At 60.3% G+C, this 22,864-nt stretch overlaps 1 protein-coding gene across 8 annotated transcripts in view; it reads right to left on the minus strand.

The window, feature by feature from the left end:
- STS (steroid sulfatase) overlaps window positions 1-22,864 on the minus strand; it is a 375,016-nt gene that overhangs the window by 14,650 nt on the left and 337,502 nt on the right. The gene's annotated exons all lie outside the window — the stretch shown is intronic.

Below are 22,864 nucleotides of genomic sequence, written 5' to 3' on the forward strand. Positions count from 1 at the left end.
CGCCACCCACAGACGCTCACACCATCTTCGCCAGCTCGGCCGAGACGGAAGGGCTTCGGGGTGCGGGTGGGAGCCCTAAGGTGTCCTGAATTTGCACAAATGTTTACAATTTTGCATGGTACTTAGACGCTTTCCATGTGGGTGAAACTATATCAAAATTTTAAATTCCCAAGATAACAAAAGCAAGGGTGAAAACGGGGAAACCGGCACAAGTAACCGGCCGCGTCTGGGTGGCCAGTACGTTGCTTTCGAGCTCATTCTGGCTAAATGTGGGGAGCCCGCTAGGCCCGTGGCTGCAGCTTTCTGTGAGATGGGGCGTCCCTCCACTGCAGATGCAGGCCCAGCAGCCTTGGCCTCACTCCGGGCCCCCCCAAATCTGACATCAGAGCAGCGTCACCAGGTGGCACACGGCCGACGTGAAGTCTGTGTGTGGGCAGGTGCGCCCCCAAATCCCCGGCTCTGTTGTCTTTCTCTGCACAGGAAGACGCGTCCTCTGTCCGAGGGGCCGGCAGGAGGTAGAAGCTAAAAATGGGCTTGAATCAGGGCAGCGATCCTTGAGCTGATTTGTATTTTTGAAAGGCTTTCATGAATGTTTTCAGCGGTTCTCTCCGCTCCATGCAACTGAGAGATGCCGAAACACTGACCAACAAAGAACTCGTATCTGGAGCGTGGTCTTGAGTGGCTGCTGAGGCCGGACTCCGTGGCTTAGGTGCTAAGTGAGCCGGGAGGGTCAGCTCAGGCGCATTCAAGCAAGCAAGTGACCTCATCTCCGCCATCCACAAGCCACTCTGAGCCCCCTCAAGGCTCAATCTCATGAAGGCCTCTTCTGGGGACGGTGGCTTCCAGGGTCCGCTGGGGAGGGCCCATGCCCGTGCATCCAGCCTGACTCACCAGGAAGGAACACGGGTGCTTCCTCCACCGGCCGAGTCCCCGGGGACCTCTCCAACCCACGGGAGCCGCTGTGGCTGGTTGTTCTGGGGAGGGGCCCAGGGACAGAGCGGGTTCACCAAAGTGGAGCAGACCCCACGCCAGACCCTGGCTCCGAGGGTGGCCCACGGCCAGCCCGTCCCCCTCAGCTGGGAGCTGGCGAGAAATGCAGAGTCTCAGGCCTGAGCCAGTCCTGCCGAGTGGTCAGCTGCGTGTTAGCAAGAGCGCCAGGGGCTTAGGTGATCGGGGAACATTGGGGCACCCTGGCCCGGCCCAGTCACCCTCTCAGAGCTCTAGCTGCGGCATTACACAAAATGGAGAAGTAATTCTGAACAGTCTTACACCGAAGCTGAGGTTTAATGCGACGCAACACCACAGATGAGTGACAGAGTAACAGGCAGCAACCCGGAGCAACGACTTCAGCAGCCGAGAAATGTACAAACAAGGCTGGTAACCGCGGTGTTGCTCTCGCAGGTGAAAGTGAAGCTTCTAGTCCATAAAACTGCCTCCTCTTTCAACACGAGGAAGGAACTCAGGGGGGAACTAGGGGCGCTGAGCGTGAAACAGCTGCGCTCTCTCCTGAGGAGCCGCTCCCGGACCTTCTTTGTCACTGAGGCATGTCCAGTAATTCAATGGTGGCGATAAATAAGCATCTATGAAATTGTAATTTTACACGTGCACACACCCTTTCCCTGCATTTCTCTTACAGTTCGACTCCAAGTAAAAAGTCCAAACCGATCAACGGTCCAATTCTTCAGGCTCCCGTGCAGGCTCCAGGTAGTGCTGGCTGCGCGGTGGGTGGCAGCCACTTGGCATCTTTGTGAAAGATGCACTGAAGATGCACCTGAAGACGCACCTGAGCTCAAGCCTTTGGGCCTTGATTTTCCCCCAAGGCTCTCCCAGCCCCGCCCTGCCCATTGTGCTGTCATCACCAGGTGGGGGTGTCCTGGTGTCCACAGCAACCACCAATCCGGCCGGTCCTGCTCCCTCTCCCTCTGTGAGTGACTGGGGTGCCCCAGACCTAGGAAACCACCCCCTGGATTCCGAGACAGCGGCATCACCAGGCCCATCCCGCAGCTGGGAAGCCCTGGTACCAACGGTGAGCGGTGAGGCCGCAAGGGGCGGCCAGGGAGGCGAGAGTGAGGGACAGGGAGGTCAGAAAGATCCAGAAAACGGCTGGAAGTCAGGCGCAGGCCGTGGTTAATCCGACTGGAAGACGCTCATGGCTGTGAGCCAAGGGTTTAGTGATGAGGAGCAAGGAGCAGGGAGCCCCAACACCGCGAAACGCTGGGATCCCCGGATGCAAAGCAGCCGCCGAGCGATCGCCAGACTAAGGGGATGAGCCCAAAGTCGGTGGCGAAACGCTCACCTTGGCCTGTGTGCGCGGATGGGCGCCGGCCTCGCGGGGACCCCGAGGAGCAAGAGGCGTAACTGCTGTTGTTCCTCAGCTGAGCCACAAAGCAGCGGGCGCTGGAGAAGTCACGACACAGGGAAGCAGCGCTGGCCCGAGGCAGGCGTGCAGCTCTCGGATGGCCGCTGCCTCCAGCTGAGGAGCAAGCCAGGGCGCCACTGTGCGGGGAGCGAGTTCAGAAGCGCCCTTTCCGAAGGTGGTGGGCAGCCGGGCTGGGGGTGACGGCCTCCGAGGGCCAGGAGGAGAGGGGAGGCCGTGAGATGCCGCCGAAGGCTGGTTCCAGGGGCGAGCGCCCAGGGCACCCCTGCTCCGCCGGCACCCCCAGCCGTGCCGAGGAACAGCGAAGGGGCCCTGCAAAGGTGGGAGGAGAGAGTTGAGCCCTTTCCTTCCTCTGCAGCGGGCCGGGGCGCAGCCAGGCCCCCCGGGACCAGGGGCTCGGGGACGGCAGCCTGCAGGCACGCAGGCAGTGGACGGCCAAGCCGAGCTGCCCGGGCCTCCAGGCCTTACACGGTGGCGGCCTGCGGGCCCAGAGGAAGGAGCCAGCCTTGTGGCCAGGATCGGAGCAGCTGCCGGCCCGGCCGGGTCTCCTGGGAGTCGGCCCGTCCTGTCCACCTGGGCAGGACTGAGGGTTTGGGGCTCCTGCAGTGGACCCGGGAGGGCGGAGGGGCTTAAGGCCCCAGGGACTGAGCGAGGGGAGCGGATGAGCATGTGGCCTCCTCCAAGCGCACCTGCCAGGGCGGGGCACAAGGCTGCGAGGAACAGGCGACCGGGGACACAGGGGAGCCGACGGCTGTGAGTCTGCAGCAAACTGGAAATCAGAAAGGCGAGCAAAGCCTGGGGGGGTCATCTTGGATAAACACAGCCAGATATTAAAAAAAAAAAAAATAAGCAACTGGGGCGGGGGATCCATATTTGGAACACGCTGGATTGACGCCGCAGAGGAAAGATGTGTCTCAGAAATGCACCGTAGGGTAAACACGAAGTGGGAAAACCCAGACAGAGGACGTGCAGCCAGCAAGAAGAGCAGCAAACCCCGAGTCCACAGAGCTGGAGAGAAAAGACAGCCAAGACGTGAACCCCGCGGGACAGACCGAGAAGCTGCCCCGCTCGCGTCACCTTCCCGGAGAAAACACACATTTCAGAGAATAACAGCCGGTCGGCCTGCGGGCAGCCAAGTGGGGTCAGCCCTGCAGCCCAGAGGCAGCCACACATCAAGCAGGAAAGTAAAAAACCAGGACAGGAAACTGGAAGGAAAAGACAGATGCGTGAGGATTTGTGGGGTGCAGGGGAGGAAGCTTCGGGGAGACGCTGACCCCTGAGGCTTCCTGCTTTCTCGGGCTTTGTGACCTGCAAACAGGCCTTGGGCCCACAATGCAGAGGAAGCAACCCGTGTGCAGGTGAGTATCGGGGAGGCAGCATCACAGCAGTATCGCGACCACTGATAGAAAACGGGGAGACACACTGTGGTCCCCGCAGAGGGGTGAGAAAAAGGATCCCCCGACCCAGCAGGCGGCGGGGGGAGGAGGGAGCAGCCCAGGGAGGCCAGAGGGAGGGAGCACAGCATCCGAAGGAAATGAGGGACATTTGTGCATTTATTACATGAATGTTAGGGGGAAAATCCACGCTAATAAAAAACAGAGAAAATTGCCATTAAATAAAAAGACAAGTTAGCAGAAGGGGCTGAAGACTGAACAACCCCGGGGTGGAATTCACAACCGGATTCCATCGCATTTAAATTGAATTTGACTTGAAATTGAATTTGTAACTAAACCTTCCTCCAAAGAAGATTTGAGACCCAACCCAGTATTTCCATGGACGCCTTGGAAGACACATGAAAGGGGACATTTTTTTCCTATCATTTGTAGAAATTTTTTGGCATAATCTGGAAATTATACAAAGGCCTTCGGGAACTAGAGGAAGACGTCAGACACGCCTTAACAGTCAGGACAGCCCTGATGGCAGAAATAAGTAAGAATAGTGTAAGAAAGGAAACAGGGGTGCATTTTTGGGGGGCGCGGAGGAGGGATTCAAGAATCTTAGCAAAAGCAAAGTCTGCGGCAGCAGAAAGAAAAAGGAAAAAAAGGAAAAAAAAGTGTTTTACAAATGCACAGCTGGACTGAAATCTGAAAACACAAGCAGGGAAACTGCGTTAATAACACAAAGGAGAGAGAGACAGACCTCCTCCTGGGCCCCGAAGAAAAGGTCATGAGACGCGGCGTTTTCTTTATAGAACGGAAGCAAACCCGGGGCATTTTAAGCACCCAGGTGCCCAGACGACTAGGAATAAGGTCAACAAAGGTCGAGCAAAACGTCCCGCCGCAGGTGACCCAACTCTAGGCGCGAAATCAGCTGGAGGGATGCGGTTCTCTCCCGGCAGCTCTTCTGCCAGGCCAGTCCTGGCATTTCTGGGGCGCGGCAGAGCTCCTGGAACCCCAGAGCCCGCAGGAAGCACACGCAGCTTCCAGGAGCCTGTGCTGGCTGCCGCAGGCTGTCCCGGGAACACGGCTGAGCCTGGTCAGGTGCCGGGAGGCAGGGGGAGGACCTGGACGCAGCGCGGGGCCGGGCGGGGCGTGCGGGGAGACCCGCGGGCAGGCGGGAAAGGCAAGCTGGCCCAGGTGATCCCACGGGGAGGCAGAGACGGCCAGGCTGAGGGCGGCTCCCGCTGGAGGCCAACAGCCTCCGCCCTGCCCTGCGAGCGGAGGAGGCCTCGGGACCACACACGCGCAGCTGCCGGGGCTCGGGGGAGCCTGAGCGCCGGGACTCAGGCCAAACCTGAGCCAGGCCCCGCAGCAGGCCTGGGTTTCCCCAACCTCCCGGCTTGGTTTTCCGGGCTGTTGGGGTTCGGAGCTGGGCGGGGAGCCCCGACGGTAGGGGAGACGCCCATCTCCAGCCGAAGGACCCAGAGGGGCTGCCCGGGGGCTGCAGGAAGTCTGGCTTTCTGCTTGGGTTTTCCCTCCAGGCGGATGCAGGTGGAACTGGCTGCTTTGCCGCCGCAGCGGCGGGTGCCTGAAACCAAGGGAGACCTGCAGAGTGGGGCGGACGCCTCTCACCTGCCCGTTCTCCCGCTGCTTCACCCCAACGGTGGCCCTGGCTGAGACAGAGTCCAGGACACAATGGCAGGTGGGGGAGGAGGCCTCTGGCACCCGAATAGAGACCTTTGTGCGAGAGGAGTCACGTCAGGGAGGCATCTGTCCATGCACACCTGGGCGGCACCTGTGCAAGCACACCTGGATAGCATCTGTCCATGCACACGTGGGTGGCATCTGTCCACGCACACCGGGACAGTACCTGTGCACGCACACCTGGGCAGCATCTGTCTATGCACACCTGGACGGCACCTGTCCACGCATACCTGGGCAGCATCTGTCCACGCAGCCCTGAAATCTATACACTATTCTAATGCAATGTCACGTCATTAAAAAAAAAATTATACAGAATTCCCAGCAACATTGGAATTTGGGGTAAACAAGGGTGCACCGTAACACGAGCCCACGCGACCTCTGGCTTCCTGACACCGACACCCTCACTGTCTGCTGCGGCAGCCTCTGCCCCTAGTGGGGCTGATTCCAGAGCGGGCAGGACAGGGGTGTACCCAGGTTCTGTGTCGGGTCCGTCCCGGGCTGGGAGGTCCCCGTAAGGGCGCCTGGGTGGGGCAGGCCCCCGTGCAGACCTGGGAAGAGACAGAATCCGCCGATGGAGGCAGCGCACAGACCACTGCTGGCCTCCCAGGGTGACCTCAGGCAGCCGGGCCGGCGCAGACCCCGGCTCAGACCCTGGCTCAGCCTTTGAAAGCGGATCTGCCGCGGAGAGCGGGGGAGGCCGGTGCGCCGGGGCGGCTTCTGTGCCAATTAAGAAATTGAATTTCCAACGGATGGCGCTGGGAGAACTGGCTCGCTGTGCGAAAAAAACAGCAAGCCCCACAGCATCAGAAGAGACCAAAGCATAAAATCGGAAGCCAGGAAAAACTTCCAGAGTCGAACAAAAGCATATTGTGTGGCCCTGGGAGCCGGGGGTTTCTCAGGACACAGATGCATTCATTATCGGGGCACCGAGGCGCCTTAAATAAGAAAACTCGGCACCAAAAGGAGCTTTTGAGAGAATGAAAAGACAGACAGCAGCTCGAAGCTAAACTGCCAGAGCCGGCACCTCCAGAGAGTGTCCTTCCAACAGCCCAGTGTTCCCAGCCTTGTGGCGCGTCCGGGGCCGGGGCCTGGAGGCCCGTCGGCAGCGCCCACATCCCTCAGCAGCCGGCACAGAGCGGCCCTCGGAGCCCGGCAGACCGGGACGCACCCTGCTTCCTCCCGCCTGCCAGGGGCTCGGCCTCTGGGCCCAGCTCTTCCCACGCAGGCTCCATCCTGCAGAGAACGTCCCGGGCGCAGGGATGGCCGGGGCTGGGGCGTGGCTGGGGGGAGAGTCGCAGGGAGCTGTGCCCAGGCGGCCGGGGGGCCGACATGCCTGCCCTGTCTCGGTGCGTCCCCAGCGGGCGGACTGACGTGCCCAGCCCCCTCTTCAGCAAGCGGACATGCACGTGCAGATGCGCCTTTCTCCCCTGGACGCCGTGTTGGCACAAGAGCCCGCGTCCCCTGGGGCCGCACCTCCCCTAGGACTGAATCCCCCCGAGAAGCCCGGATTCTCAGGTCTCTGGACGTGGCCCACAGCTCCCGGCCCTCCTGGCTCTGAAGGCCTCTCGCCGCCGGACACCGCTGCTTGCCTGCGGTCCCCGTGCACTCGGGAGGTGTCCAGCCTCCGTGGCCATGGGAGCCAGTCCCTCCGGGGCCCTGAAAGTGTGTCTCCTGCCTGGCTCCCGAGAGAGCCTCTGAGGGCTGCCTTGCAGGTGACCACAGCCCCTGGAAACTGCAGCACGTCCACCAGCACCCGCGAGGGGCCTGCTCCCTGCCCCGGGCACGCCCGAGGTCTCGTGCCTCAAAGGCCCCCGTGTTCTTCCCGCTGCTTCCGCGTGGACTTGGGCAGGTGCAGCTCGTGCGCCGCAGAAGCCCCGTCTGCGGCAAACGTGTGTCCCTCAGGGACACTCAGCAGGGCCCGGACCAGGGGGCGCAGGAGCCGCTCTGCGAGAGCGCGGTGTGGGCCGGGTCACCACAGCCTGTGCCCGCAGCGGGGGAGGACGAGCAGCTGTAATCAGACAACGCTGACACAGCCGGCACAGCTGGAGCTTTCAAGACGCCCCGGGTCCCCTCAGCGGGCGGAGGGAGAGAGAGAAGACACACGTCGGAAACTGAAAATTGCCCGTCGCTTCCTGGGCGAAGGCGCAGCCACGCCAGGTTGGGCCGAACACCTGCCCCAAGTCCAAGGAGCCTTCTGGGGGGACAGTGGGAGTGGCCGGGCAGGCGGGGGCGCCGGGATGCGGAACGGGCCACAGCAGTGCTCACAGGCTTCCGATCTGTGCCCCCAGTTTTCACCTGAGCTGCCCCACGAGCCCATGGACTTGCTGTTCATGGGGTTTGCGGTTCAGCTTGTCCCGGCGTCAGGGAGAGAAGCAGGAGGCTGGGCTGCTCGGGGCCGGGGCACAGGGGGAGTATTTTAGGGTGCGGGTAACTGCAACCTCTGCCGTGCCGTCGTCCTGGCTTCCTTACTCTCGTCTCTTTTCCTTCCGTCTGTCCCTTCTGCCTTCCTTCCTTCTCGCCTTTGCACACCCCGCCCGCCTCTTCTTAATGAGCCGATCACGTCAGATACTTGATTTTAACCACGAAATTCTCATGTTTGCTTTTAAACCTTGGCCCACAGTTTCTCTTATTCTGCACGAGGGCCAAGACTCTGAAATAACCAGTAAGACAAACACCTTAACGTGCTGCTTTTTTTTTTAACCACCTTGTAAATATGTGAAAACTCCTTAGATGGCGCCTTGCAAAACAGGGCGCCCGGGGAGCACGGGGCCAATGGCTCGAACCCCCAGTCCCTGGTGTGTGCCGTCAGCTTTTAAGCAAGACATTCGTGGTTTTAATCACGTTTAGAAAAACTATCTTCATCTCCAGATGCCGAAATGTCTCCTATTTCTTGATTAACAGTTATTTTATTGAAATCTTTCCCCGGCCCCTCGGCGCCGGTGTGCGGTGCCTTTATTTCGACGACAGCCCACCGTGTCCGCTCGTCGCTCGGCCAATCTGATGATCAACGTCAGCCCGCGCACGTGCGCCGAGGAAAACACCCCTGGCTCGTCCTTGGAAACCTTCTTGGAGTCCGTCTGCGTGTTCATCCATCCCCGAGCCGCTGCCTCGCGGCTGGGCATCAGCGCTTCGCCCTCCTTTGAAACCCACTTGGCAAGCCGCGCTCGCTGCTCTGCTCAGAGCAGCTCCAGCTCGCCCCGCGCTCAGCCTGAGCTTTTTTATTTTATCATCGTGTCTGCGCCGCGGGCTCCGGCTCCACGTTTCCACCAGAGCTGCTGCCACTCTGAGCGCCGACCCCACAGCAGCACGTGCAGAAGGCCCTTCAGGGAGCACAGGCTCCCGGCTCGCCCGTCTGCTCATCCCGCCGAGCAACTGCTACGCTGCCTCGTCGCGGAAATGCAGTTGACGACGCGTCTCTGCCAAAGTAGAGGCAGAGACGGTAAAAGACCACGTTCCTCTGGGGATTCCCCCGCGCTCATACGTCGCCCTATAACTACCATCGGCCGATGAGAGCTCGGGAAAAACGTAAATGCAAAGTTTTTATTCCTCCGTGATGGCTTGTACGGGCCTCGTCTACGCAGACTGCTCCACGGCATTTCATTTCGGAAATAGGAGTTGACACGGAATACGACATTTTTCGAAGGCCCAGGTCAATCTGCGTGAGCCTGGAGACGTCCTTCAACGATCGAGGAACTCAGCGGCGGAGTCTGCACTCGTAGCTCAGACCGGGCCGCGGGCGGCCATCCTGCCGCTGCGCTTTCTTCATCAGCCTTGTCTCCCCAGCTGCCTAATTTTTAGGTGTAACGAAGTCATGCTTCCAGCATGATGCACTTTAGTCACGACGGATTAGTTCTGCTTCTAATGCTTGCGCTCCCAAGCAAATGTGCCATCCTCCTTGGAGGGGAAAACCCGCAGAAGGGAGTAGAATGGGAGTAACGGGCATTAATACAGTTACGTAAGGTGGGGGGGAGCTAATGGAACACAGGAGACTGCTGAGGATTTAGGATGTCAAGAAGGCTTTAGTCCTTCTTCAGGAAGAAAGATAATCATAAATACAGGCCAGCTGGGGAATGTGCAGGACAGAGAGAGTCTGTCCTAACAGGAATGGGACTCTCTGGGCTTCTGGCGGGTTGGCCGAGTCCCAGACACGTCACTGGCAGGCGGTCGACGCTGGTCCCCCATCGTGTGTTTCCAACTGTACGCGTTTCTTTTAGGGTCACATTAAAGAGATCCTAAAATAAGTCGTGTATTCGGGATGGAATTAATCTGTTCTTCACCAAATGGGCCTAGTTGACAGAGGAAAACAGCTGCAGGGAATCACAGGGGAATGCGGGGAAATGCTGAACAGTTGTGTCTGCCGCTTTCCGAGGCGAGCCTGTCCGCGGACGGTTCCTAAAGGGCGTCCCGCACGAAGGCTTGTTGGCTCTTGCTGCGCTCCCGCTGGGGCGGACCCTGCACGTCCCCGCACACGCCGCCGCGGGGACGCCGCAGGCACGGAGGGCAGGGGGAACGGACTCTGCCTGGGCTCTGCAGAGCTTCCCAGCAGGTGCGCATCTGGGCTTGGGGCTCATGCTGGGGGTTGCACGGGGCTCAGAGCGGGTGCCTCTTGCAGCCAGCCGGGCAAAGCTCTGCCACCTCTCTTGGGGAATGCCAAAGAAGAGAGGAAAAGGAATGTGTTCCCTGCAAAATTTATGGGCTCCAGAAGACACCGCTCCTGCATCTGGTTTCTCTTACTGAACACACGGGACTGTCTCTCGCCAGGAGAGGAAAGCGGAGCTGTCTAGCTTCTCCAGAGTGAGCCGTCGCAGGAACCCCAAGGAGACCTGGGGTGTGTCAGACACCTCCACAGCAATCGGTCGCGCCAGGATGCCGCCGTGGAGGCCAGCGCCAGGGGCGTGCGTGCCCAGCCCTGACCGCCAACATCCGTGAACAGACGCGCGGGGAGAGCCGCCGATGCCGGCCGCCCGCCTTTCGCCCGAACGGGATCGTCCACAGACAACTCCGGACAGTTCTCAGAATCCCAAGCCCACCTTTAGGGGATTTGCTTTGAAAATGTTTATTTGAAGGAACTTGTGCTAACTGTGGAGTTAAATTCTAAGGCAAGACTCCCAAGACACCCCGCACAGCGTGCAGGAAGCTCAGCGCGGGGTGCTGGGGTGCGTGTGCATCCAGCTGTGGCACCTGAGGCTCAGCTCCCAGACCCTGGTCTCAGGGGTCAATCCCCCATGTCTCCCCTCCCCATCTGCCCGACCCTGAGCCCCACCTGCTGCGTCCTGACCATCCCGGACAATTTCGGAGACTCAGAATAACCCTGAAGGACTGAGGAGTAATTGGAGACTGTGACGCTTGGGGCGCGGCCGCAGCGCGGCGGGTAGCGATGCAGAAATGCCTGCCCACCTGGCCTCAGCCGCCCTGCGTGGCCATTTCCGTGTAGATGGCAAGAAAATGCTCGCGGAGCAGAAAATCACGGCAAACACTCAAAACGTCAGTCTGGAAGAGGAAAATGAGGACCTTGCAAACTTCAGTAATTCACACGACTGAAGAGTGGGTTGCAGGTGCTTCCACTTGTCAGATTCAGCTGAACTAGCCCTTTCAAATGACAAAGGGGCAACAGAATTCTGCATTTTGCTTTTAAGAATTTCAATTTTGGGGGGCCCTCTCTGCAGCCTACAGGCTAAGTCTCAGCACTGTCACCGCCACGGACTGAGTTCAATCCCCGGCCAGGGAGCTACCCCCAGGGCGCAGCAGACCTCTCCTGCCTCCCCGCTGCTCCCCCCAACTGCGTATTTCAGTGCATCTGCCTGTTCTGCTCCCCACTCTGTCCCTGGTGAATCCTCTCACCCCCCCACACCTCTGGCCTGCACCCGAACTCCACACAAAAATGCGTAAATAAAAACATGCGTAAATAAAAAAAAAGAATTTCAGTTTTCACAAACCAGCTTTGCTTCCATTCTGAGGCAGACTTGAATGCTCCTGGTGCTGAACCACACGCAGTCACCTAAGCTGGAATACACGAGAGCGTGTTATTTTTAATACCGAAGCAGGTGTTGCTAATCAATCTCTAGCCCAATGTGCCTCTCTTCCCATCAGAGAAAGCACAGCTGCAGGACAGACAGACCGAAGTGTTCTAGAATGTGCCGCCGGCGTCAAATTCACCCTGGCTGAGCTTCCTCTTGTCCGGAGCAGGCTCTCCCTTGCTCAGGCGACACGGAAGAGTCCCGCGATCTCCCTCCTCGAGTTGTCTCCAGGACTGGCTGGTGCATGTTGACGACACTAATTTCCTCCAAGGAGGGAATCAACGCACACAGAGCAAATCTCCATCAGAGAATAAGTAACCTGAAGTCCAAGAGACGGAGATTTAGCCAGCATTCATTTCCCCCCGGAATTAAATCTGCCTTCCTGGTACACGCAAACACTAACATGCACCTGCATCACCTGACGGGGGGGATTCGGCATCGGAGCCAGTGGCTTAGCCACAGGGAAGCTCTGCCATGGCGGGAGCAGGTGGCGTGACCCTGGCACCAGGTGATGGGCCCCTCGGCCACATGCAATTTCGCGGCGAGGTCCTGAGCAAATGGCTCCAGACAATGCAACTGGGAGCCGCTCCGCGCCTGCCTCCAGCCTGCTGTTTCGAAAAGGAGGCGGCACGCACGCCGTGACCCCCCTGCAGGCATCCTCCGCGGCGACCGGCTCCCCACGCACCGAATCAACCTCATCCTCATCGAAATCTTGTTTCTAGTCGACCTGAGGCTTGAGGATCCCGCTTTGGAAGAGGAAACAAACCACCGTCAAAGCAAGTCAAGCTGTGCCCGGAGGCGCTCAGCCACCCCCTGGCCGGAGTCGAAGAGGGATTTTTCCGCAGCGGGATAAGTACCTAAGTGTTCAGTGTTTGTTTTATTAGTAACTCGAGCAACTCGGTGGAAAGCCGCAGAGTAACATATTGTTAAGGGTGGATATTTACCCAAGGCCACGGCTAATCTCGCATGAATCACCGTGTGAAGGGGGAAAAGTTGCCAGACAATGGTGGCGGGTCTGCCTTACACAATACACCCCCACACCCCTGTTTACACACCTGGGACACGCGCAGTTTCCAAGGGACGGTGGTGAACAGAACGGCCTCGAGGGCTGCCCACTTGAACTGGCGGAGGCCGCACGTCACTCTGAAATATTCTGGGAAACAAGCAAACGTCAGCCTGTTTCTGGAGGCCTCGGGGCCTCGGAGAAGTGCCCGATCTGACGAGAACGAATGTTTTATTTCCCAGAGCAGATAAGCCTCCGGCTCTTTTCACTGCTGACGAGTAGATCGGGCATTTTCGGCCCGGGAGCAGCAGCGCAGATGAATCCCGTTCAAGGCTTCCGCTTCCAGGATGTGTGACCCCGAACTCGGCTGCGACAGCATCAGGTGGGGAGGGGAGACCCTGGTCTCCTCGGCCCTGCGCCCGCAGCTGCTCCCGGCTGCAGGTGTGCGAGCCCCTCACGGTCACCCCATGCGCCCTGACCCCACCGCCGGCCCCTGCAGGAATGCCAGGAACTTCAGGCACGCCCTGACCACCACCTGCGGGATGTATGCGAGGCATGCGGGAGCACGTCAGCATCAGCTCCTCCCGGCCACCACGTCCAGTAGGGGGCAGGGGCTGTGGGGTGGGGAGCTGGGCCACGGGCACCCCAGGGCCCCCCCTCCTGGCTTTGCTCCACATCTCGTGGGGGAGGTCACCTGGGGTGGACGTGTGCCCTGGAGGTGTCAGGCCAGCTTGAGGCGGTGCCCGGTCGCGGAGGAGGCCGGGGGAGGGACAGGACCTGCCCGGCCATGTGCCCACACTGCTCGCACGCGGAACACAGACCAGGCGCTTGTCTTCCTCCTCTGAAGAAGGGCCGCTGCCGGTTCCCCAGACCCGAAGAGGGATCACCTGGGACCAGCCCGGGGCCCAGAAGGAGCAGAGCCTGCCTGGCCCCCAGGGTCTTGCACCCCTGGGCCTCAGATGACCACCAGGCTGGGCAGCACCAAAGGGTGGTCAGCTAGCCCCATCGGGGGCTCGGGGCACGGGCCTGGGGAGCAAACCAGGTTTGCATCACAGCCAGGAGGTGCGTCCCCCCCAAACTGAGCCCCGTGAGTCCCCTCCTCAAGGGCCGTGCTCCCTCAATGTCAGCTGGGAAAGCGAACCCTCCTCCTTAGGGGACCTGTGTCCCCGCAGGCAGCAGAGGGCTGACACCACTCTGGGTCCCCACAGACAGCTTGTGGGGACAGGCAGCTGGGGGCAGCCGTGGGGGCGGCTCTGCCAGGGCACAGTGGCTGCCAGGCTGACCCACCCCAAAAGCTAGCCTGCTTTTCCTCGACTTTTCCCTGCTCCCTCCGCCCTCGGGACAGCCTGCAGCCTCCATGGAGCGGTGTGAGTTTGTCCTGGAGATGCTGGGGAGGCATTAAGGCAACTCAGTGACTGTGGCATCAAAGCAGGGGTGAAATAGCCACCGACGGCTGGTCTTCCCGAGTCCCGTACGTCCTGCGGTGTCGTGGAGAGTCTGCTGGCTGCTGGTGGACCTTCTTTTCTCCCTCCTGCCTAAGGACAGGGGCGTGAGGGCCCGCCGGGGGCCTGTGGGTTCCAAGAGTCGGTCCCTCTTCATCCGCAGAGCTTTCCAGCAGGTGCGCACCTGGGCTTGGGGCTCGTGCTGTGGGCTGCAGGGGGCTCAGAGCTGGTGCCTCTTGCACCGGGACCGCACGTGTGGCGGGGCTGTCTGTCCGGGGCGGCTGGCGGCAAAGCAGGCGTGTGTTCTTTTCTCTAAGTGTGTGTGTAAGAGCGACGTTTGCAAACAGAGACCTGTTTATCAACACGCGTGAGGAGATCACGAGGGTCTCCTCTGTCGGAATCAACATGTTTTGGGCTGAGTCCAACAGTCCCCAGCTCCAGGGAGGACAGAGCGGCTACTTCTGAGATTTCTGCTTTAAATCTTCCAGGCCCTCTGAGCTCTGCAGTCCTGCCCCCGGCTCGCCTCCGGGGGTCTTCCGGGTGGGTCTGCAGGACAGAGACGTGCCCCGTGTCTCCCAGGCCCGAGGCTCCACCCGGCTAGCTAGGGACTGAGAATTAGGGCCACTCTGCGAGCCGGGCCAGTGAGTGGGGGCTGGAAGCCCTTATCAGCTCTGGCTAGAAAACAGCAACCGCTTTTGAATTGCAAATTTGGGGGCGGAATCCTGGCTGGGAGAGCGTTAAGGCGAGTTATTCGCAACCCTGGATGTAAAAATAGGCCGCCAAGTCTAGACCTGTTCTATTTACTTTATTTTTTTGCTGCTGCAAAAGTTTCTTTTTTTCCGCCTTTCTTCTCCCTCCCTTAAAAGAAAGGGCCTGGGCTGGCCTGTTCATCAAAGCAATTTACTGAGAATGCGGTTGACAGACTGCATGGAGAACGCTGCCCGGTGAAAACAAAGGGTGGCTTGATAATGCACATAAATTATATGCTTTAAAGAGCCGAAGGTTCGGGATTCTTGAACGCACGTCTTCGGAGCAGAATGCACTTTTGCCTATTTTTCGCTTTTGCTCTTCAAAAGCTTTTTCAGGGGCCCGAGGCTGACAAAGGACAGTTCAGCCTCTTGCATTCCAGCTTCCTCTCTGCATGGGGAACAGTCGGATGAACTGCTGACTAGGTGTGGGCCGGGAGCCCCGGGCCAGGCTGCCTCTGGGGCTGGCGAGAGGCAGGGAGACCCGCAGAGCTTGGGGCTCTCCTCCTGCAAATCCTGCCGGGCCGGCCTAAGACTAACACGGCCCATTACAGGCTTCCCCGAAGTGTCACCTGGTGTCAGAGAAGCCCGGGCTGTGTTTGCTTGAGGGCTGGCAACATTTCCTATTGGAAGCCAAGGCGTCCTTGAGCTGTCCTTGAGCGAAGGGGTCAGGGGGCGCAGGGAGGGCGAGCCCCAAGACCAAGCAGCGGATGCAAAGGCTGCTGGCCCCCCCACCCCAGGCATCTGACATCAATAGCGGGGAAGCAACAGAAATGGGCGGGAAATGAGCAACGAAGCAGAATTTAAAACGCCGGGACGCCGAGGGTTTGAGGAGGAAGCCGAGCAGGCCAGTGTGCAGCTCAGGCTGACCCCGAAGTGGACCCTGGTCGGCCGGGAGGGACCCGCCAGCCTCACAGAGAGGAGGCGTCACAAGCGTGGTCGCCATGAAAGGGCTTCTGTGACCCCGGCCCGCCTAGGGAAAGGCGGAGCTGAGCGGCCAGGGGACGCTAGAGGCAGGCCTGGAGCAGCCCTGGGGGAGGCCGTGGGGCAGAGACAGGGCAGGAACCGCGTTGGCTTCCTGGCCTCGGACTTGCCGGGGGACTCGGGGACGCGGCGGGGACGCTCGGCAGAGACAGAGACGGGGAGAGGCCCGCGGGGAGGTGACTGCGGCCGCCTTTGGCTTGACTTGGGTTGTATTTGGCTCCTTGGCTCCCAGCGCTGTCTGGCCCCTCCTGCCCCTCTCCTGTGGGTCCCCCAGAAGGAGCCTTAGATGTGGGGGATGCTCTTGGGGCTCAGGGGCCCTACTTGGGGCCACCCCTGCTTGCCTGGACACGGACCCCCCAGGGGTCGGGTCAGCACAGGCGTTCATGGGAAACGATCACCCTCTTCTCTCCCTGCACACTAGGCCTTTTACAGTTCCTTCCCGGTAAGTTCTTCCGGCTGACAGTCCCGGAAGCAAATGGGAAGTGAGAAAAGCCGGCAACTGCGGGAACAGCACATAAGGCAGGCGTCCAGGTCTAAAGAGGTGTCAGGAGACAGACGGCGCCCGACATCGTGCCTCGGGGCCCAAGAGAAGCGCGGAGATAACACAGAGGCGCACCCCACCCGGAACAGTGTTCGCTAGTTCGAGCCCCGCCTTAATCTCTTTATTCCAGCCGCCGCTGACCAAGCTCCGGTCGAGCCCCACGCGTGGCAAGGGGTGCAGGAGCGAAAGCACAAGGACGACGAGGAACCGCGGTCCCAGAGGAAGCACAGCTCACACGGCAGGTGGTCACGGTGTGAGCGACTCCTTCCCGGAGCTCCCAAGCACAAAGGCTGCTCTGCCCCCTCCCGCTCCCCACACCAGGCTGGCAGTGGGATCTGGGTGATGCCCGCGGGTATCGGGTATCCTGAGCTCGGGGAGGGTGAGCGGCTCTGGTTCACGGAGAAGAATTAAGTGCTATTTGCTCCCTCGTCACCACGGCCGAGAGGGGGAGACTAACAGCCGGCGGCCAGAGGGGAGTGGTGTATGCATGCGGCGGAATACTACTCAGCCCTGAAAAAGGCAGAACCTACGATGTGTGACAGGATCACACCTGGCATGAAGTAAGGCGAGAAGCTCGGTGAAGCAAGTTTTCTATGTGCACGAATTCTACAAAAGTTCTTTTCTATTAAAGGTCTCACACACAGAGGACTTGCTGTGTCTTGATGCGGTGGATGGCAGCGCCCACTTAGAGCATGCATGTTTGGGGTGCCCGGGGTGTCCCCGATTCTCCCTGCGAACAACAGGTGACTGACGAGGGGACCGTTTGAAAATTGATGGAGACACAGTCCTAGCTGGAGGGGCTCTGGGAAACGTAAGACTGGAAAGCCAATGGCTCCAGAGGCTGTCCGCATGTCCCGATGAACTGGGGCGGCCGCAAGTCACCTCCAGCCAAGGGTGAAGGCCACACAGCTCCCCACTTCGTAAAACTCGAAAATGATACAGACGGCAGCGAATCTGCAATTTAAATGAAAGGAAAACAAAAACACATGTGCTTTATGGCTCCGTGGAAGACACCAAACCCCGAGAAACAAATCCAATCATGTGGGGTCCTTTACACAAGAAACCACCAGAAAACGTGGGCAGACTGTGGAGAGGACCCGCGCAGAGGGATGCAGCGTGATTATAGATCAGAGGGCTCGATATTCTCAAGGGATCAGCTTGATTTATAGGTTGCCTGCAAACCCGACCCATAGATGCCTCACCAGATTCGGCCCTGAGGACGAGAAGTCAACGTCTGAGAGTCATACTGAAAGTCGGGGAGCCCGGACTAGCCCCCTGGTCTTGAAGACCAAAGGTCGGGGTCTAATTTACAGGTCAGAGTGCACAGAAGCTGCCGTGATGGCGGCAGTGACCCAGGCGGTGTGGTCTCTCCCCTGAGCAAGGTAGCATCGTCTGCACCACCCCGTAGGATTCAGAGGGGCGCGCACACCCCTTCCATCACCCCACCCACCCCCAGCACCCCCGGGGCTTTCACAGTCCCCCAGGCCCCCTCCCATCTGCGCCCACCCTCCCCTCTTGCTCTGCGGGCCTCAGTGCCTGCTTTGGTTTACTTCTGCGCTCCCCGCGCCGCCCCACAGCCACCCAGCCCGAGTACCACCGCGTCTGTGCACGCTCCGCAGGGGACGCCTGCAGGCCAAAGTCCCCCGGCTTAGCTATTAACTTGGGGTCTCAGGCCATGTGGATTCCTGGGTCCTGCCGGGTCTCCCCCACGTGTGAGGCGGTAGACACTCGTGGCGACACTCCTCTGGGGTTTTCACCTGCCCGACGCGCGCTGGACTGTCTGCCAGACACGGGCGCCTTCTCCCTGAGGCTGCGAGGTGGGTCCACGCGGGGCTTGCCGACCTCTCTGGAGCCTGGCTGCTGCCGCTGCTGTCCCGACGCGGGTGGGCGCGGGGGGATTCTGAATCCTGGTGCAGCCCCGGCGGCCGGGACTGGCTGGGGCGGCTGGGGCGGGAGGCTCCGAGAAGGGGCGGAAGCCCGTGGCGGTTCGGAGCTCTGGCCCGGGTGTCCCAGCGTCCCGCGTCCCGACCACACTGGGGGACCGTGTGCCGGGGGCGCCTGGCCCCCGCAGGCGCTGCCCAGGGGTGTTTGTGCGCTGGCGACACCAGCACAGGGTGAGGCCCCTGCAGCCGCGGGCGAGGAAGAAAGGGCAGGACGAGCATTGACGGGGCGGGAGGCCAATGCATAAAGCAGCTGGGAAAGCGAGAACGCCCGGAGCCGGGGGTGCTGCTCGAGTGATGCAAACCCGCAAACCCGCGGCGCGGACCCAGCGGCCAGGCTTTCCAGGAAAGATGCCTCTGATGGAGGAAAAGCAGGCGCAGACTCAGCCGTCCCCTTCACGCGCCCCAGACGGGGCCTTAAATTACCCGCAGGAACGAGCCCCTGGCTCCTGGGCCCTTGTAAACACCCCCCCACCCCCAGACCCCAGGAGCAGCAACACCCCCATCCTCTCTGGCTTTCAAGGGGATGATCTTGCTGGATTTCCCTTCCCCCCGCCCCAGGCCAACCCTTGGCTGCAGTGCTTCCTGCAGGAGAGCTTGGGGGTCCTGCGACCCAGCCAGGAGGGGAGCCTGGGGGTCCTTGCGTGGGGGGGCTGGGAGAGGATCTGGGGGCCCCTGGGGTTCCTGCGCCTAGCAGGGAGGGGACCCTGTCACCTCAACCGCTTGAGCAGCGGATCCCCAAAGCGCCACCCCCGGCCTGGTCTTCCCCGCCTGCCTCCTGGGCGGAAAGTGCTTCTCAGAAAACGGGGCGCCAAGTGCCTGCCTCCTCAGGGGATTCATGCCTATGGGCACAGCCCCCAACTTGGGGGAGGGGTTAACCCAGAGTTGAGGATGTCCGCGGGGCACCCCGAGAGCCCGGGAGGGGTGCATCCCCGCCTGCGTCCCCTTCTCAGTCCGGCGCCTTCCCCGGCCCCTGGGAACCCCTGGCCTGGCTCCGACTCCAGCCGGGGTTCCTTCCACCCACAGACATGCCTGCGCTTCCAGGGGGACCCGGCCCCCCCAGGACTGGATGTACAGGGGGCTCCGGAGGGGAGGCCACGTCCCAGCCAGCTCTGGCCGCTGTCGGCTGGGCGCTGAGGAGGGAGAGCGGCACCAGGGCCCCCCATCTCCGTTTCGGACCCCACTTCTGGAGCCCCGCCTAGGGAAGGCTGTCCCCTGCCAAGACGGCCTCTGGGGTGTCTCCCGGCAGACTCCAGAGCCGGGATCCTAGGCCCCGAGCCCCGGGGGCCATGTTCCCGCTTCAGGGTTTCTCCGGGACGCCGCCGGCCGCCCACTTTCTTGGAGAACCGGCCTCTCCGGGGACTCGGAGCCGGGGCGGCAGAGGGTGGTTTTGTTAGGAAGCCAGGAAAAGTGCTTTGAGGATAACTGGGGCTCACGGCGCCCTTGAAAGGCCTGAGGGAATAAAGGAAGCCTGTTTGCAGGGCTGAAAGGAAAGCCCTGTGGCACCTTACCCCGTGGGGGCCCAGGAGGCCTCCCGGAACATGGGGCCAGCCAGGGGCGCAGGACAGCCAGGGGCCCAGCCGCCCGGCAAGCAGTTCTGAGCGAAGCCGGGTCAGGCGGGCGAGCGGGGCCTCCCCTGCCCAGCGTTTGCGGGGGAAACCCGAACACGATCAAAGTTAGGGCGGGCGGGCGGGGTGCTCGCGGGATCTTCTGAGCCCAGCGGGGCCGGGGCCACCCGGAGCGGACCGGACAAAGCGGGGCCCGCTGGGCTGGGGACGGGGCGGCCGTCTGCTGCAGGGAGGGAAGAGCAGGTGCAGCCCGAGGGGCGCAGGCCCAGAGAACGCGGGGCTTTCCAGGCTGTTCAGTGGCCGTGGCCTCTGGGCACCCTTCAGAGCCCCCGCCTGCAGCTCTCCGGGGAGGGGGGGCACGGTCTGCTCACCTGTGTGTGCACCTGTGCAAACACTACTAGGCTGCAACCGAGACCATTCCCTTGACCTTGAGCTCAAGGTCCCGTCTCCTCCTTTCACCGCAGCAGAGGTGGCCTTTAGACTGTAACTTCCCTAGGAATATCTCCAAAGTCCCCAAGCCATGGAGAGACGGAGCAGCTCCCACGTGGAGACGAGGAGGCAGGTGTGACAGCGAGAACCTGTCCTGTACGCGTGGGGGAGGAGGGTCCAGATGGCCGCCCGCATCCTTGAGCGACTGGGTCCAACTCATCAGCTCCTGAGTGAGAGGCCGTGACGGTCCCCGACTGAGCTAACGGGGCAGCGGACAAGGCAGGTTTGCAGGAGGCAGGGAAGAACTCAGCGGTGGGCACACCCAGCTGCAGGTGTCCACCACTGGCCAAGTTGAGGAATCATGTACACACTTCCGCACGGAGGCCTTGGGAAAACTAGGGCTGGTGGGTAGGAGGCGTGTGTGCGTGTGAGATAAAGTGGGAGGCCTGGAGGGTCATCATGCAATCATCCATCCATCCATCTCTCCATCCATCATCCATGCATCCAGCCAGCCAGCCAGCTGATCTATCTATCTATCTATCTATCTATCTATCTATCTATCTATCTATCTATCTATCTATCTATCTATCTATCATCTATCTATCATCTATCTTTCTATCCATCCATCCATCCATCCATGCACCCACCCATCATCCATGCATCCATCCATCCAGCTGATCTATCTCTCTATCTATCTATCTATCCATCCATCCAACTCTCCATCCATCCATCCATCATCCATACATCCATCCAGCCGATCTATCATCCATCCCTCCATCCAGCTGATCTATCCATCCATCCATCCATCCATCCATCCATCCATCCACCCACCCACCCATGCAATCATCCAGGCATGTCTGTCCATCTAACCTGTCTATGTGTCTATCAATCTAATCAATCAATCAATCAATCAACCAACCATCTAAGTATCTATATACACGTATCACCTACATATCATCTACATAGGTATTGGTAAACATGTATATATTCTGTGGCCTCTATGCTTATTACATATTTATGTTTCGATAACGAATTTCTAACAGTGAAAAATGTCCTCTTTGACAGAGAACGCATGACCAAGCAAAACGTTCTGCAGAAAACCTGAAGAGGTTTGTGGCGAGACAAATCCCCGCGTCTCGAGGTCCGCATGACATCAGGCTTTACAGTTAGCGATGACCCTTCTGCCATGAACGTGTGCTTTGCTCCCTTGCCTGCCTCTGGGCGATAAAGCCTTATCGTCCCACGGACCACTCAACTCTGGACAGCCGGGACATGCAGACAGGACCGCACCTTTCCACGCGAGGTCACGTGTGTGCTCAGGACTTGCTGGATGAATAAATAAAAGCAACAGCTTCTCCTGCATCGCCTTTCCTGAGGAGCAGGGGAAACAGGTGCCGCTCTCGGCGTCAGGACCGAGGAGGCCGGAGAAACCCTGCAGCTCGGCACGCCTGGTCTAGGCCGCACTTGGGGTGTGTTTACCAGCCTCCCGCGAGCCCCACGAGCCCCACAAGCAAGTCTCTGTGCAATTAGACTCTGGGCAATTGAACGGCCCGGCCCACCCCACCCCGCAGGCCGCGCCAACAGCTGGAGCAAAGCTTCCCGAGGAGGAGTAACGAACCCACATCTGCGGGGCGAAGAAACACTGAACATCATCGAGAACCAATATCTAAACTAAATAAACAGCAGAGGCCCGCTTAGCATGAAGCTTGATGTTTCTGGCGGCTGCTGCCAGCAAAACTCTGGAGGCTCGGACGGGCCCAGCCGTCAAAACACAGCAAGAGGAGTGACTGCCGGGCCCTCCCCCCGCCGCCCGCGACGCACACAGGGACACGGCGTTACATATGGTGTCTGCCCGGCCTGCAGACCGTGATGTCAGCGCCAATACATCATCCTAATTGGCCGACAGAACGCCGTCATGTGTTCCCGAAGGGAAAATATGCCCACGGCCGAGGCCCAGCGCGACGCGCAGCCCTGCCGTTGTTATTGCAGTGCGAAGAAATCCGCCGGCTGTCAGGGAAACGGTCTCCGCCGAGCGCCCGCCGGGGCAGCGGGTGACAGGCGGGTCGTGACGGATCTGTGTGTGTCCAGACCAAACAAGCCAGGCCCGAGGCCGCCCGCGCTGTGTTTGGGAGTGTGAGCTCACGTCTGCAGCAGTTCCCTGCGGTCGGGCGTCAGCGTCTGCTTCCAGCCCGTCTGCGGCCGGTGAGTGTAAGGCGATGAGTCTGTCGACGCAGCACGATGTCAGGGTGATCACCTGACACCCCGAGCACTGGTTAGACAGAAACTGGGGGGCCTGAATCCTGGCAGGTCCCGCTGTCATCCTCAGACGCCCCTGCATATTCACACCTGATGTCCCCGACACCCCCGTCCTCCACCCAGGCCCTCCATGATGTCACGGCCTGAGTCTGAGCACAGCTGGGCAGGCCGGGCACTACGGGGACCGCCCGGAGCTGGACATTAGCAAACGGGCGGGGACACGCTTCAAGGGTTTGAGTAGCAAAGCGGGAGAGCGGAGGGGGGTGCAGAGAGGTTAAGTCACCCCCAGCGGGACCAGAGCAAGGGGCAGAGTTAGGCAGCAGAGCCTGAAGCATTTCTTCAGCCGCTGCCCTGGGAAGTCATGGCGTCAGGACCCCCTGCCGTCCCTCCTGGCCCTTGGAGAAGATGCCCCGCCAAGCCATGACCGGTCACTTCGTCTCTCCATGCTCCAGACACGAGTGAAGTCATCCTGCACCTG

This window comes from Talpa occidentalis, unplaced genomic scaffold, assembly GCF_014898055.3.
Source record: "Talpa occidentalis isolate TD23 unplaced genomic scaffold, MPIMG_talOcc4v2.1 talOcc4.15, whole genome shotgun sequence".
Classification (NCBI taxonomy): Eukaryota; Metazoa; Chordata; class Mammalia; order Eulipotyphla; family Talpidae; genus Talpa; species Talpa occidentalis.